This window comes from Bubalus bubalis, chromosome 11 (assembly GCF_019923935.1).
Source record: "Bubalus bubalis isolate 160015118507 breed Murrah chromosome 11, NDDB_SH_1, whole genome shotgun sequence".
NCBI lineage: Eukaryota > Metazoa > Chordata > Mammalia > Artiodactyla > Bovidae > Bubalus > Bubalus bubalis.
Window position 1 is genome coordinate 9,290,717 of NC_059167.1, and position 14,720 is coordinate 9,305,436.

General features: G+C 36.0%; 1 long non-coding RNA gene across 1 annotated transcript in view; it reads left to right on the forward strand.

Moving 5' to 3' along the window:
• LOC123464721 overlaps positions 1-10,588 on the forward strand; it is a 34,577-nt gene extending 23,989 nt beyond the window's left edge. Inside the window, exons 2-3 of the long non-coding RNA XR_006639761.1 lie at positions 8,464-8,595; positions 10,443-10,588. This is a non-coding gene — a long non-coding RNA (uncharacterized LOC123464721). The remainder of the gene's footprint in view (positions 1-8,463; positions 8,596-10,442) is intronic.
• The last annotated feature ends 4,132 nt before the right edge of the window (positions 10,589-14,720 follow it).

Here is a 14,720-nt window from a genome sequence, read left to right on the forward strand (position 1 = left end):
GAACATGGAAGCCCGAGAAGGCAATGGCACCCCACTCCAGTACTCTTGCCTGGAAACTCCCATGGATGGAGGAGCCTGGTGGGCTGCAGTCCATGGGGTCACCAAGAGACGGGCATGACTGAACAACTTCACTTTCAGTTTTCAGTTTCAAGCATTCGAGAAGGAAATGGCAACCCACTCCAGTGTTCTTGCCTGGAGAATCCCAGGGATGGGGGAGCCTGGTGGGCTGCTGTCTATGGGGTCATGCAGAGTCAGACACTACTGAAGTGACTTAGCAGCAGCAGCAGAACATGAAAGCAACCCAGATGTCCATCAACAGATGAATGGATAAAGAAGTTGCAGTACATATACACAATGGAATATTACTCAGCCATAAAAAGGAACACCTTTGAGTCAGTTCTAATGAGATGGATGAAACTAGGGCCTATTATATAGAGTGAAGTAAGTCAGAAAGAGAAAGATAAATATCGTAGTCTAACACATAGATACGAAATCTAGAAAAATGATACTGAAGAATTTATTTACAGGGGAGCAATGGAGAAACAGACATAGAGAATAGACTTATGGACGTGGGGAGAGGGGAGGAGAGGGTGAGATGTATGGAGAGAGTAACATGGAAACTTACATTACTATATGTAAAATAGATGGCCGATGGGAATTTGCTATATGATTCAGGAAACTCAAACAGGGGCTCTATGTCAACCTGGAGGGATGGGATGGGGAGTGAGATGGGAGGTGGGTTCTGGAGAGAGAGGACATATGTATAGCTATGGCAGATTCATGTTGAGGTTTGACAGAAAACAACAGAATTCTGTGAAGCAATTATCCTTCAATAAAAAATAAATTAATTTTTTAAAAAGTTGATGGTTGCTTCTGCGATAGGATTTTTCTTTTGTTCCAAATTGCCTTTTTGCAGTCCCTCTAAAGACCCAAATAGTCATCCTAGGGTCTTGAACTGCAGAGCACTTTTTCAGAATCTCCTACTAAAATATAAATAATCTACTCTCTAAATAGTGTTATTTTAACTCATGTGTTGCAATCATCATGTTTTATAAGGGCAAAAATTCAGGACAATTTAATTGATAATATGGAGACCAGAAGCCAGGAAAATACAAATGCATTGGCAAATCTCTACGCTCTAGTAAATGAGCTATTTTGTTGCCCTTAAATATAAATGAAATCTTATTGAAAGAAAACTGATTTTTTTTCCTGACAGTTTATCATTAGAAATAGTTCCGTTTTCCTTAAGGGATTAAAAAAGACTGATGTAGTGAAAAAGAAGCAAAATACAATTGTACTGTTTGTAGGAACAGACAACGGAAGGAATCTTACATTTTTTTCTGAAAGACCTACTCAGTGGTAAAGAATGTGGCTGTCAATGCAGGAGACTTGGGTTTGTTCCCTGGGTCAGGAATAATCCCCTAGAGGAGGAAATGGCAACTCACTCTAATATTCTTGCCTAGAAAATCCCATGGACAGAAGAGCCTGGTGGGCTACAGTCATAAAGAGTCAGACACGAGTGAGCACACACACACACACACACACACACACACACACACATAACTTATCACGAAATTAGGCACATAGATCTCATTAAATGATGGCTTCATTACCATCTTCATCATAATCACCATCCATTTTTCCCTATAAGTTTCATGTTTAGCAAATCAATATGCAATGATTCGAGGTTAACTATTAATATCTCTAGTGAAAGACCCTAGGGCTTAACAATGTGAAATACATACTTTGTGAAGTCATGGAAATTCACAGATTTCAGGAAAGGTTTTTTCCCCTTTTCCTGCAAATATCAACTGCATAGCATTTGATGATCTTACACAACTGATTGACCTTAATGGCACATTGATATTGTACATATTTTATTGATTGGAATGCCGGCTCAACAAAGCACTCCAACTAGGTATTTTTGTACCTATGAAAATTTATAAACTGCCTCAAGTTCAGAGTTCTGATCCTTGCTAACATGTTTGCTTTTAGTATATTCTGTTCCATCACTTTGGATCCAGAATATAATAAATATTATTATCAAGTGAACACATTTACCCCTTAGCTGAGAGGCCAAATAGCTTAAAATGTGTTATAATACAAAATTTACTGTTTCTGTCTTGATAAATTGGGAATGTGGCTTTTTCAAGCTAGTTTTGTACATGAGAATGGATAGCTTTTAGCAATTGTCAGTATTGACTACTATTAATATTATACTTTGCTTGCAGAGTAAAAATTTGTCAAGAGTAACATAAAACTGTGCATGTCCGTGCTTCATCTGACATTCCCTTCCTTAATGTCGAGCAATCAGACCCCAGGTCCTGGAAGTATGGCGGCTGTACTGCTGCTCTTCAGTGTTCCTGGGCTGTTAGTTAGGTTTTAGTTAGGTTAGTTAGTTAGGTTAGTTAGTTAGGTTAGTTAGGTTTTCTTTCTTTTTTTCTTTTTCCTTTTTAAATAAAAGATAATTTCCTTTTGTCTATTCTTTCTCTTTTTTAAATAAAAGATCATTTCTTTTTTAAATCTTTTTATCTGCTCTTTCTCTTCTAGAAAAACACCACTCTCTCTGCTTATGTCTATCATATTTTCTTCAATTTTCAATGAGATGTTGTCTATTTTCCCAGTAACTCAGGGTCTTAGCTTTTGTATCAGTCAGACATGGAAAGAGATACATAATGTTTCTAGCTTCCCTTTTCTTTAGCAGTCTTTCTCTGGAGTTACATCTGTGTCAGAAAGATTATACGTACAGGTAGTGGACATTCCTCAAATATTCTAGACTCCATTTACCTAGCAAAGATTGTTTTCAATTTTGTATACATTTTTAATCGACATACTGAAGAAATTCTAGTAAAGGCTTTTTTAGGGCTTGCGCTCAGTCTGGTCCAACTTTTTGCAACCCTTTGGACTGTAGCTCACCAGGCTTCTCTGTCCATGGAAATGTGCAGGCAAGAATACTGGAGTGGGTTGCCATTTCCTCCTCCAGGGGACCTTCCTGACCCAGGCATCAAATCCATGTCTCCTGCATTGCAGGCAGATTCTTTACCACTGAGCCAATTAGCCACACACTACATGCAAAGGGTTGACTCATTGGAAAAGACTCTGATGCTGAGAGGGACTGGGGGCAGGAGGAGAAGGGGACAACAGAGGATGAGATGGCTGGATGGCATCACTGACTCGATGGACATGAGTCTGAGTGAACTCCGGGAGTTGGTGATGGACAGAGAAGCCTGGCATGCTGCGATTCCTGAGGTCACAAAGAGTCGGAAACGACTGAGCGACTGAACTGAACCTAACTGAACTGACTGAGAACCAGAAAACTGATAGTTTCAGTACTGGCTTTGAAATTAGATAAAAATAAATTTAATAATAACCATTATACTAAATATCTAATTATGTATACTAACTATATATTATACTACCTAACATTTTACTAACTATATATACTATCATAGCATCCAGTCCCATCCCTTCATGGCAAATGGATAAGGAAACAATGGGAATAGAGAGACTTTATTTTGGGGGGGGCTCCAAAACCACTGCAGATGGTGACTGCAGCCATGAAATTAAAAGATGCTTGCTCCTTGGAATTAAAGATATGAGACAGCATATTAAAAAGCAGAGACATGACTTTGCCAACAAAGGTCCATCTAGTCAAAGCTATTGTTTTTCCAGTAGTCATGTACGGATGTGAGAGTTGGACTATAACGAAAGCTGAGCACCAAAGAATTGATGCTTTTGAACTGTGGTGTTGGAGAAGACTCTTGAGAGTCCCTTGGACAGAAAGGAAATCCAACCAGTCCATCCTAAAGAAAATCAGTCCTGAATATACATTGGAAGGACTGATGTTGAAGCTGAAACTCCAATACTTTGGCCACCTGATGCGAAGAGCTGACTCATTTGAAAAGACCCTGATGCTGGGAAAGATTGAGGGCAGGAGGAGAAGGGGACAGAGGATGAGGTGGTTGGATGGCATCACCGACTCAATGGTCATGAGTTTGAGTAAACTCTGGGAGTTGGTGATGGACAGGGAGACCTGGCTTGTGGCAGTCCATGCGGTCGCAAAGAGTTGGACATGACTGAGCAACTGAACTGAACTGATTATACTAACAGATGTAATTTCTGAAAGACAAAGGAAGGCATTAGTTATATTTATCAAAATTAAGAGGATGGGAAAAACAATGAGGTATCCAATATTAAGGCAAAAAAATGGTCAATTAAAGAGCAAATATATTAATTAAAGCAACAAATGTGAATGGATTAAATTTCACTATTAGAAGACAGACTGGACAAGAAACAGTCTAAATGTATAGTGCTTTCAGGAAGTTATTTAAAACAGAAAACACTGGGAAACTAAATGAGATGCTGATCACAAACACGCCAGGAAAGCATGTAAATGAGAAAAAAACAAAGTTAATGTTAAGAAGTGTGCTTAAGCACAAAGCATAAAAGATATTTTCCACTCAAGATATTCAAATATAAACCAAATAATGAATGATATTTTGTAATAAGACAAGCATCATCATCTATAGAATATTGAAACTATAAAAATAAATCTTTAAAAAGAAAATTTAAAAAGAAATAGGCAATTTTAAAAGTGAAATATATAAATCAGTAAAACAAAGATTTAATTTTTCCACCAATAAAATGCATTCCACTTAGTTGTGGGGCCTCTTAATGCTCATCAAGCATTATCTTTCAAGCTGACAGATGGTAGATAAATTTTATAACTTTTCTAGAAGGCAATTTTGCATTGTATATCAAAATCAAGAATCATTTGGCCATGATAGTCTTAGAAAGATTTATATTCAGATTTATTTATTGAGCATATCATTATTCAAAAGTCCATAAAGTTGGAAACAATATAAATGTCTCACAATATGGAGTTTTAAAAATAAATGACAATAATGCAATCTAGTGTTTTAAATAATATTTATCATGTTCAAGGCATTGATTAAATCAATCAACATATATATAAAACCATCTGATTAGAAGAACAAGCCTATGAAGTAGAATTGTTTTTACTCCTTATTTTCATTTATGGGAACTGAGAAAGTGAGAAATTAACGAATTTGCTCAAGTTCAAAAGTCAATAATAGTAAAGCAGTGATTAAAGCTCAGGCAATCTGGCCCTGAGGCTCAGTTTCATAATCTCTCTATGCTATAAAGTTTTATAAATGAAAGCATCCATTATTAAAGAATAATTTGTATCCATGGAAGTATGATATTAAGAGGTTTTTCAAGAAAATGAGAAAATGTCCATGATATTGGTAAGTGGAATAAAATTTTACTATGTAAGATATATGAATATATAAAACCGTGACAGGGATGATTTATACAAAGGGTATTGCCACAGAGGAAGGTATAGATTATTCATAATAATTTTATATCTTGTGAATTTCCCAACATTTCTAAAATAAATTTACTTTAATAAAAACACATAATAATTGTGGCAGTAAATGATCAGTATTTTATACCATAATCTGTCTACTATACGGTATCTTTATCATTTAGTAATACTGATATATTGAACAGTCAAATAAACAGCACCCAGAAGTTCCTGGAATGGTGCCTATAAAGTATACATATATTTATTCTTATTGATGCCATAATTATTCAAAACTAGTTTTTTAAAAATTGTATGGCAAGAAATCTGAATAACAAGTCTAAATCTGAATAACAAGTCTAAATCTGAATAAGAGCTGAGTGTGGGGGTGGACACAAGTAAAAATGATATGCATTCTTTCTAAAAAGAGAAACTAAAAAAAACTTGCTGAACTTGAATGTTAAAAAAAAAAAAAAAAAAAGATTCCCAGGACTTTTAGGCATACCACAAAATTAACGTGCATAAAAAACAATATCTCAGTTTTTCTACTTCAATGTACTTTGTCAGATTTCAAGGGTTCAAGATAATCTTCCAAAATGTTGAGCCGTTGATCTGTGTTTTTCCTCTTCCTATTTCTCCCTCAGTTTATTTTTTAAGGCAAAAGACAGAAATTAGACAAAGAGGAATAAAACCATTTGCCATAGAGCCACAGGCCTTTAACTTTCTCCTTGCCACTCCCCAGGGTAAAATGGTTTGGTACAACAAACACAAGATCCTAATTCTTAACTGAACTTTCCAGAACCAAATATATATACATATATGTATGTAAATATCAAATAAAAGAGTCAGAAGAACAACCCCTATAATATATATAATAGACGAATAGAGAAAAAATATTCAATGTTCATATTCAATATGGCGGTTTAGTAAATATTTAGAATTTGGAATGTGGCTATGAGAGATGAATAGATTTCAGAATGCACAGTTTTAAAAGGAATGTGTTAATGAGTATTTGGAGTAAGCAAAGGAATGATAGGAGTCTGTTCTTTCTCTCTAGAAATGTACTTATTATTTGGCCCTTTGCCCATACTTATACTCTACCCTAATTCTCAGCCTACATGTTCATTGCCAGAGTTATTGTTCAAAATGCAGAATAGATCTTGACAGTATGTATAGAACCTGAGATATTTCCTTGATTTTCTTCTGGTGATGGTTGTTGTTCAGTTGCCCAGTCTTGTCTGACTCTGTGACCCCATGAACTGCAGCATGCCAGGCTTCCCTGTCCATCACCAACTTCCAGAGCTTGCTCAAACTCATATCCGTCGAGTCGGTGATGCCATTCAACCATCTCATCTTCTGTCGTCCCCTTCTCCTCCTGCTTTCAGTCTTTCCCAGCATCAGGGCCTTTTCAAATGAGTCAGTTCTTCACATCAGGTGGTCAAAGTATTAGAGCTTCAGCATTAGTCCTTTCAATGAATATTCAGGACTGATTTCCTTTAGGATGGACTGGTTGGATCTCCTTGCAGTCCAAGGGATTCTCAAGAGTCTTCTCCAACACCACAGGCCAAAAGCATCAATTCTTTGGCGTTCAGCCTTCTTTATGGTCCAACTCTCACATCCATACATGACTACTGGGGAAAACCATAGCTTTGACTATATGGACCTTTGTTGGCAAAGTATGTCTCTGCTTTTTAATATGCTCTCTAGGTTTGTCGTAGCTTCTCTTCCAAGGAATGGCTAGATCCATGAGGATGACATCCAACCATTTATAACACAGTTACACCTGCATTAACAACACCTCTGACTCCATCCTAACTAACCCTCTTGCTAGAAAAAAATTCTCAACATTCCAAACAAACCAAACTTTTAAACTTGTGTTTTTGCACATCTTACTCAGTGTACTTAGTCCCTTTACTTCACCTGATACTGAGATTTCTCTTTTTTCTCTATTTTCAATTTTGGCTCTAATTGTGCATGAAAAATATTTACATCTGTGAGTTCCTAAAGGAAAAAAAAATTCATACTCATATTCTTAGCACCCAGCACAGTGCCCGATCCAAACAATTAATAGATAGTGATGAGATTAGGGATGAAATGAGGCATGCATGTTGGCAGACAATGTTAAAATGAAGCAGGTGCAGTTGTTGAAAATCTGCATTTCATTTCTAAATAACTCAGTAGTGAATGCATCTTTTTCCCTAAATTTCTAGAAAAGGAAGTTTTTTTTTCTTTTAAACTAATTAATTTATTTTAATTGGAGATTAATCACTTTACAATAGTGTAGTGATTTTTGCCATACATTGACATGAGTCAGCCATGGGTGTACATGTGTTCCCCATCCTGAATCCCTCCTCCCACCTCCCTCCCCATCCCATCCCTCAGGGTCATCCCAGTGCACCAGCTTTTTTTTTTTTTTTTTTTTTTTAAGAAAAAAGCTCCTCATAACATCCATCTCTTTCTGCAGAGATCTAAGGACTATTTTGATAATGTTGTGAGTGAGTCACCAGCTTAACCACAATGATGTGCAACATGAAAGGCTCTCAGAGGGAACATGCAAACAGCCTGGAACCCCTTTGCTTGTCCATCCATCAGTTATCAGCTTTGTTTTGTTCATTGTCATTCAGGGGCTAAGCCAGGTCCTACTCTTTGTGACCCACAGACTGCAGCACAAGGCTTACTTGTTTACTTAAGTCCTGTTGTGACTTTTTATTAATATGAATTTGAGTATGTATTTCACCATAAATCTTTCTTTAATCCATTTTCAAAGTTAAATAAGCTTTCTATGGTCCTTAGTTCTTCAATACAAATTTTTTAATGAATTTGTTAAGCTTTCCCCCTACATCCACCAGAATCATTGATTATGATAGTGAAAGACTATTCATAAAAATAATGTCCAGATCATTTATAAAAATAGAATTCTGACTCAAACTACCATAACCAGCCCAGGAAACAAAGCCATTATCTACAGTAATCAGCCCAATAAGCCAGCCTGTTAATCTACAACTTAGACTTATGGGAAATCAGACCACTTTGTCTAGTCAAGAAAAACAAACAATAACTACTGAAATGGTAGGCGCTAATAGCCAGGGCCTGATTAATAACTGACACCTTTCCTAATTCTGTCCCCACTTCTTACTTAGGACCAACCTGAGAAGGCCAAATGTGTGCCCGTAACCAGTCAAGTGGGATCCACTTCTGTTTAGCCTGCCTTTAGTTTCTCTCGATAAAGCTTTCTCGCTTTTCTGCCTGCCTTCGTTTTGAGTCTGCTAAAGGTTAGTGATGGTGGTGGTGAACTCCCTTCGTATACACAAGCTCTGCAAAAATAAATGTTGCCTGTTTGAATTTGGTAGGCTCGTTAATTTACACATTTCATTAAACATATGGATTAGTCTGGGAGAAAATGAAAGATTTATGAGTTGTTCCATTCAAGAATATAGGCTACATTTCCATTTTTCAGAATATATTTTATTTGCATTGTTTTGTAGTAATCTTTATAGATGTATAATCTTTATCAGGCTAATAACATATTATTCAATTTATATTTAATTCTGTTTTTCCTGCTAAATCTATCACTTCATTAAAGAGAGAAGTTCTAGAATTTCTAGACCCAACTACTTAATATTTCTCTTCTGGTTGCTATTTATTTGATGCTATATCTTAGGTTTATGTATGGCCTGGAGGTTTGTATCAGTTCAGTTCAGTCGTTCAGTCATGTCCGACTCTTTGCAACCCCATGAACTGCAGCACACCAGGCCTCCCTGTCCATCACCAACTTCCGGAGTCCACCCAAATCCATGTCCATCGAGTCAGTGATGCCATCCAGCCATCTCATCCTCTGTCGTCCCCTTCTCCTCCTGCCCTCCATCTTTCCCAGCATCAGGGTCTTTTCCAATGAGTCAGCTCTTCGCAAGAGGTAGCCAAAGTATTGGAGTTTCAACTTCAACATCAGTCCTTCCAATGAACACCCAGGGCTGATCTCCTTTAGAATGGACTGGTTGGATCTCCTTGCAGTCCAAGGGACTCTCAAGAGTCTTCTCCAACACCACAGTTCAAAAGCATCAATTCTTTGGCACTCAGCTTTCTTTATAGTCCACCTCTCACATCCATACATGACCATTGGAAAAACCATAGCCTTGACTAAACAGACCTTTGTTGGCAAAATAATGTCTCTGCTTTTGAATATGCATAAAACCATATATTTATTGGTAGCATTCCCAGGTGGTGCTAGTGGTAAAGAATCCACCTGCCAATGCAGGAGATGCACGAGACATGAGTTTGATCCCTGGGTCAGGAAGATCCCCTGGAGAAGGAAATGGCAACCCCACTCCAGTGCTCTTGCCTGGGAAATTCTATAGACAGAGGAGCCTGGTGGGCTATAGTCCATGGAGTCACAGAGAGTCAGACACCATTGAGCCACTAAGCACATGCTTCCCGTTATAAAGAATTATGAATATGATATTTTTGTGTCTATTAACAATAATATATAATTGTATGCACTTTATACCTTACCAGGCTCATTCTAATTACATTTCTTCTTTAATTCTCATAAGAATACGATGTGGATATTTTCATTATGCTTACTTGAAAGACAAAAAACTTATTCAGAGATTAATTAATGTCCCAAAGCTAATAAGAGGTACATGGGACTCCTATTATTCTTGGAATTCCAAAAGACAAACTCAGTTGTATTAGGGAAAGTCAAAATATTAATGACTAGTATGCATGAGAAATCTGAAACTTGTTCTTTCTAATGGATCTTCTTCTATCAGTAAATATATAATTATAAATATAATTTTGGTGGCATATGCTTTTACAATAAGTCCAGAACATATCACTATTAAAATCCATGAAAAGTGTGTATTGATTATGTTATGCAAGATGTTGGATTAGGCAGATCATGTCATTGTTTATATCCATACGATTTTCTAGTATGTAAACTTAGCAGTACTTCTTAGCTTTTCTAAATATCAAAGTTGTCATCTGTGCAATGTGGTGATTCATAGTATTTACAATAGGGATATTAATAAGTATTTATGTAGAACTGGGTCGGGCATATAGTAAGCCCTCAATAACGGGTTAGTTGATGTTTCTGCTAGTAACAGTAACTTCCTTCTCATAGATATCACCATCTTCACAACATCATTCTGCCTGGTTGACTACCAGAGGAGCTAGAGCTGGACTTTCACAATTCAGCTGGGGATCATTTACCAAGCATTAAATTAAAAAGCCTATGAAAGCAGTTTTATCAAAATAAACTAGATAAAATAATATTTATTAGAATCATGTTTTTGAATAATCTTATATTTTATTTCTGAATGTATCGATTTTGAATGTATTATTCAAAAGACATTTTCCAATAAGTACCCACTGTTTTCACATCTACTTTTTGATGGTAACAAGCTACAGTGTAAGCCAAATTTTTCACAATTTTTTTCTAGACTTTTAAATTTTTAAGATAGTTTATGTTTAAAGTGTAAAGATGAGCCACTTGTTTACCTGCATCATGCGTACTAATATGATAAGCAATGTTCTTTAGGAACAACTTACCCATAATTCCCAGCATATATAATAACAAGAAGAGTTATAACAGAAAATTGAGAGTCACTTATTCAAAAGCCATATCACAATTTGTCACAAAGCATAACACCTTTTGCCTGTAGCTCTTTTGGATGGATATAATGTCTCACTTGTTTTAAAGTTTCTTTTTCCTAAAAATATCCAGAGGCATCAATTCACACTGAACTAATGGCGACAATTTTGTTCTAAATCCCTGAGGAAAGAAGATGTCAGAATGTTGGCCAGGATTGACTTCTTTTTTAATCTTCTCCCTAGGAACCATTTGAAAAATGGTGCTTCTAGTGACATAGATGCAGGTCTTGTAACACGAAGTTAAATTTGCTGTCCTTTCAAAGGCAAAGCTTTATTTATGCCCTGAAAATTCAAAGGCATTTGGAAATCTCTTGATTGACTTGGACATTTATTTGACTCTGCATCAAACAAATAACCAATTCAAAACAACCAAGCATTCTGCACTGCCAGTCTTCACCTCCAAGGTGAAATCTCAGTCAATAAAAGGTTCATATTGGAAAATGTGAGTGACATTTAACTAAGGGGTGCAAAGTATACGGCTGTGTTTTTGACACTAGTCCTCCCACACAACTGTCAGCAAGCCTAAATTAACGCTGTAAGTTCTATAGGTTTCAATGATGGATGAATATATTTAAGCCGCATCACAGAACCACAGAAGTAATGAGCTTTGCAGTTTTTTCCGATGCCTATATGTTTGCGTAATCTCTTTAGATTTTGCTTAACCATCTTCCTGCATCACTGTTGACACTGTTATAAAATTCATACATGTTTCTCAGATGAAATATACTATGTATTCCCATAAGAAGGGGTATCAAGTTGTCACTATCATAAAATGAACATCCTTTATACCAAATTGGTAATTTTTTGTAAATCAAAACTAATACAATTATGTAAAGTTTAAAAATAAAATTTTAAAAAAAATAATAAAAAAAATAAAAAGCAGAGACATTACTTTGTCAACAACAACAACAACAAAGTAATTATAACCACCTGGGATGTGTTCACTTTCATATTAGAGAATATGTTTGTATTATTTCTAGACATCATTTCAGATGTAATCTTTATGTCCTTTCACCTCCTCTTCTCCATACATTTCCTCAGGAATTGGCATTCAGAAGTTGAATATATAAGGAGTGAGTTACCGGACTAATGTTGAGAGACTTAGCATAGAACAGTTCTGTAAAATGCAAACTCATTCTTAATTATGTCACCTGGGCACACAGTGTCATGCCCATTCTGATTTTACAGCACATATTTCCATGTACTGCACTGAACCCTCTTTTTCTGAATGAAAAAAAGAAGACAAAAGGTGTTATGCTTTTTGATAAACTATAATGTAGCTTTTAAATAAGCTTTTAAATGGTTCCATTTGCTTAAGACAAAAACAGGTAGATGGCTATATTTGGCCCATGGGTCATAGTTTAGTGACATATGTTTAGATAGTTATAAAAACTAATGTCTTTTCGGAAACCAGTCAAGCCCTTTCTATTAGTGTTGGTCATTGCAAAAAAAAAAAAAGAGGATACTCTAATTTCTTTAACTTTGAAGTTCATATGACAATGAACTCATTAGCTCTCTGGCTTAATTTCTACACATATAGTAGGAAAAAATAATGCCTCAACATTTTCTGCACTTTTGTGAAGTCCTAGAAAATGAGAAAGGCAAAAATGACCTTCAGTTTTAGTCCTTTTGAAAGTCACCATTCAATTGTCAATAACAATGTGCTCAGTCTGACTGAAAGGTCTTATACCATAAGTGCAGAATGCTCTATTATGAAAACAATTCTGTTCATGAGGAAGCCATTTCTATTTCTCTAGGATGAAGTAAACCAAGTAAAATTTTCACATATATTCAACTCTGAGATAACCGATATTTGTGTAGTTGTAACTTGCCTGTTGTATTTTGTATTGTTCAAAGCAGACTTTACAAGTTTAAGTACAAAGATTTGGACATTGTATTTTTATATTTGAGCTTCCCTGGTGGCTCAGACGGTAAAGCGTCTGCCTGCAATGCGGGAGACCCAGGTTCGATTCAACGGACTTTGAGAAAGTATTTCTACCATGTGGACCACAGCTAGCTGATATAAAGCAAAACATGTATTTAAGATCAGAAAGTTGTAAAAAGAATTATATATTTTCTTCCTAAGAATTAGGAAATTAAATACAGTAGGTAGTTAGTTTTCTATGGTTGATTCATTACTATCTTCTACTAGAAAATTATGACTCTAAAATGAAACCAATTCAATCCTGGGGTTAACCAAGCAGATGTTTGGCTAAAACATATTTACCCTGGTCAGTTAATACAAGAAGAAAAAAAAAAGCCCCAGATGTTGTAGAACCTTACCTACCTCAGAAATTTTGAATCAAATTCCTTCAGACCTGCTTAATTCAGTATCCATTTTCAGATCTTAAGCCCAAATCATGAACCTGAATGCTAGAATATTTGTTGATTAATATTTTCTTTTCTAGCCATGTTTGAAAATTCAATCTTTAAAAAAGTTAAATCATTATTTATATTATATGGAAAATACCCCACTATATCTTTAAATTTTTATTAAACCTAGTAGGATCAATAATTGCAGCAAATTTATTATTTTTATACCTGATATTTTTCCCATGTGATAAAAATGGATGTTTGTAATACAAATGTGATAAGTGTATTTATTTAATGAGGCTAAGTTGGTGTTTTCATTGAAGGGGACTTTGCCAAGTGCCTTTTTTGTTTTTTTATGTAGTAATCCCATTTTCATGATAAACACTGAGGAGTGTGAAAAAGACAGCAGTTGAGATAATTTTTATCCAATGTATTCATTCTAGTAAGCTGTTGAAATAGGTTAGGAGAATGATTCACTTTTTTAAATACGTGAGGCAAATTAAATTCTTAGGCTTGAGGGTTGAGGATAGAAAAAGGTCAGAGTTTGCTAGATAGTATTCACATGGAATTTATTGAAAAAGTACAAGTAATAGATAAAGTTGGAAATGATGCTAGTCATTATCGCATCCTCAGAGGAAGTTAATGCAATGATAAATAGCAGATCCATATCATTAGTGAGATTCTTCCCCCAAAAATAAAGCAGTCAGTCATAGAAACTCTTAAAAACCCTAATTTTGATACAGTCCTTTTGACTTAGGTGGCTCAGACGGTAAAGCATCTGCCTACAATGTGGGAGACCCGGGTTTGATCCCTGGGTCAGGAAGATCCTCTGGAGAAGGAAATGGCAACCCACTCCAGCATTCTTGCCTGGAAAATCCCATGGACGGAGGAGCCTGGTGGGCTACAGTCTGTGGGGGTCACAAAGAGTTGGACACGACTGAGGGACTTCACTCACTTCAGTACATGTTAATGTAATTGATGGTTTATCGGTAAAGTTGGAAACTTATAAGAGGATAAGAGGATACTATAGATGAATTTTAGTAAAGGTCTCCCATTTTTTTTTTTTTTAATGACAGAAACCAATTAGCTGTTCGCAGCATCCATTTCCCTTTTTCACTGGGCACATATCTAGACTTATTTTTCAGGGCTTCTTTTATTTAAATATTACCGTATGACTGAATTCTAGCCAAGAGGATGTGTATGGGTTTGACACGTACCACTGTCAAGCCTGGCCCATAAACCCCCCATGTGATTCTTTCTCTTCTATCTCTCTCTCCATTTTTGCCAACTGATGTTGATGTCGTAGGTGACCATACAGCCACATGTTATTAATAAATACAGCACCGCCTCCTTTTGGTAATCTTGCATGATTGCATAGAATGGGCGGCAGCTTGGTTTTTTTCTCACCGCATCCCAGTTGTACTCACAATACAAA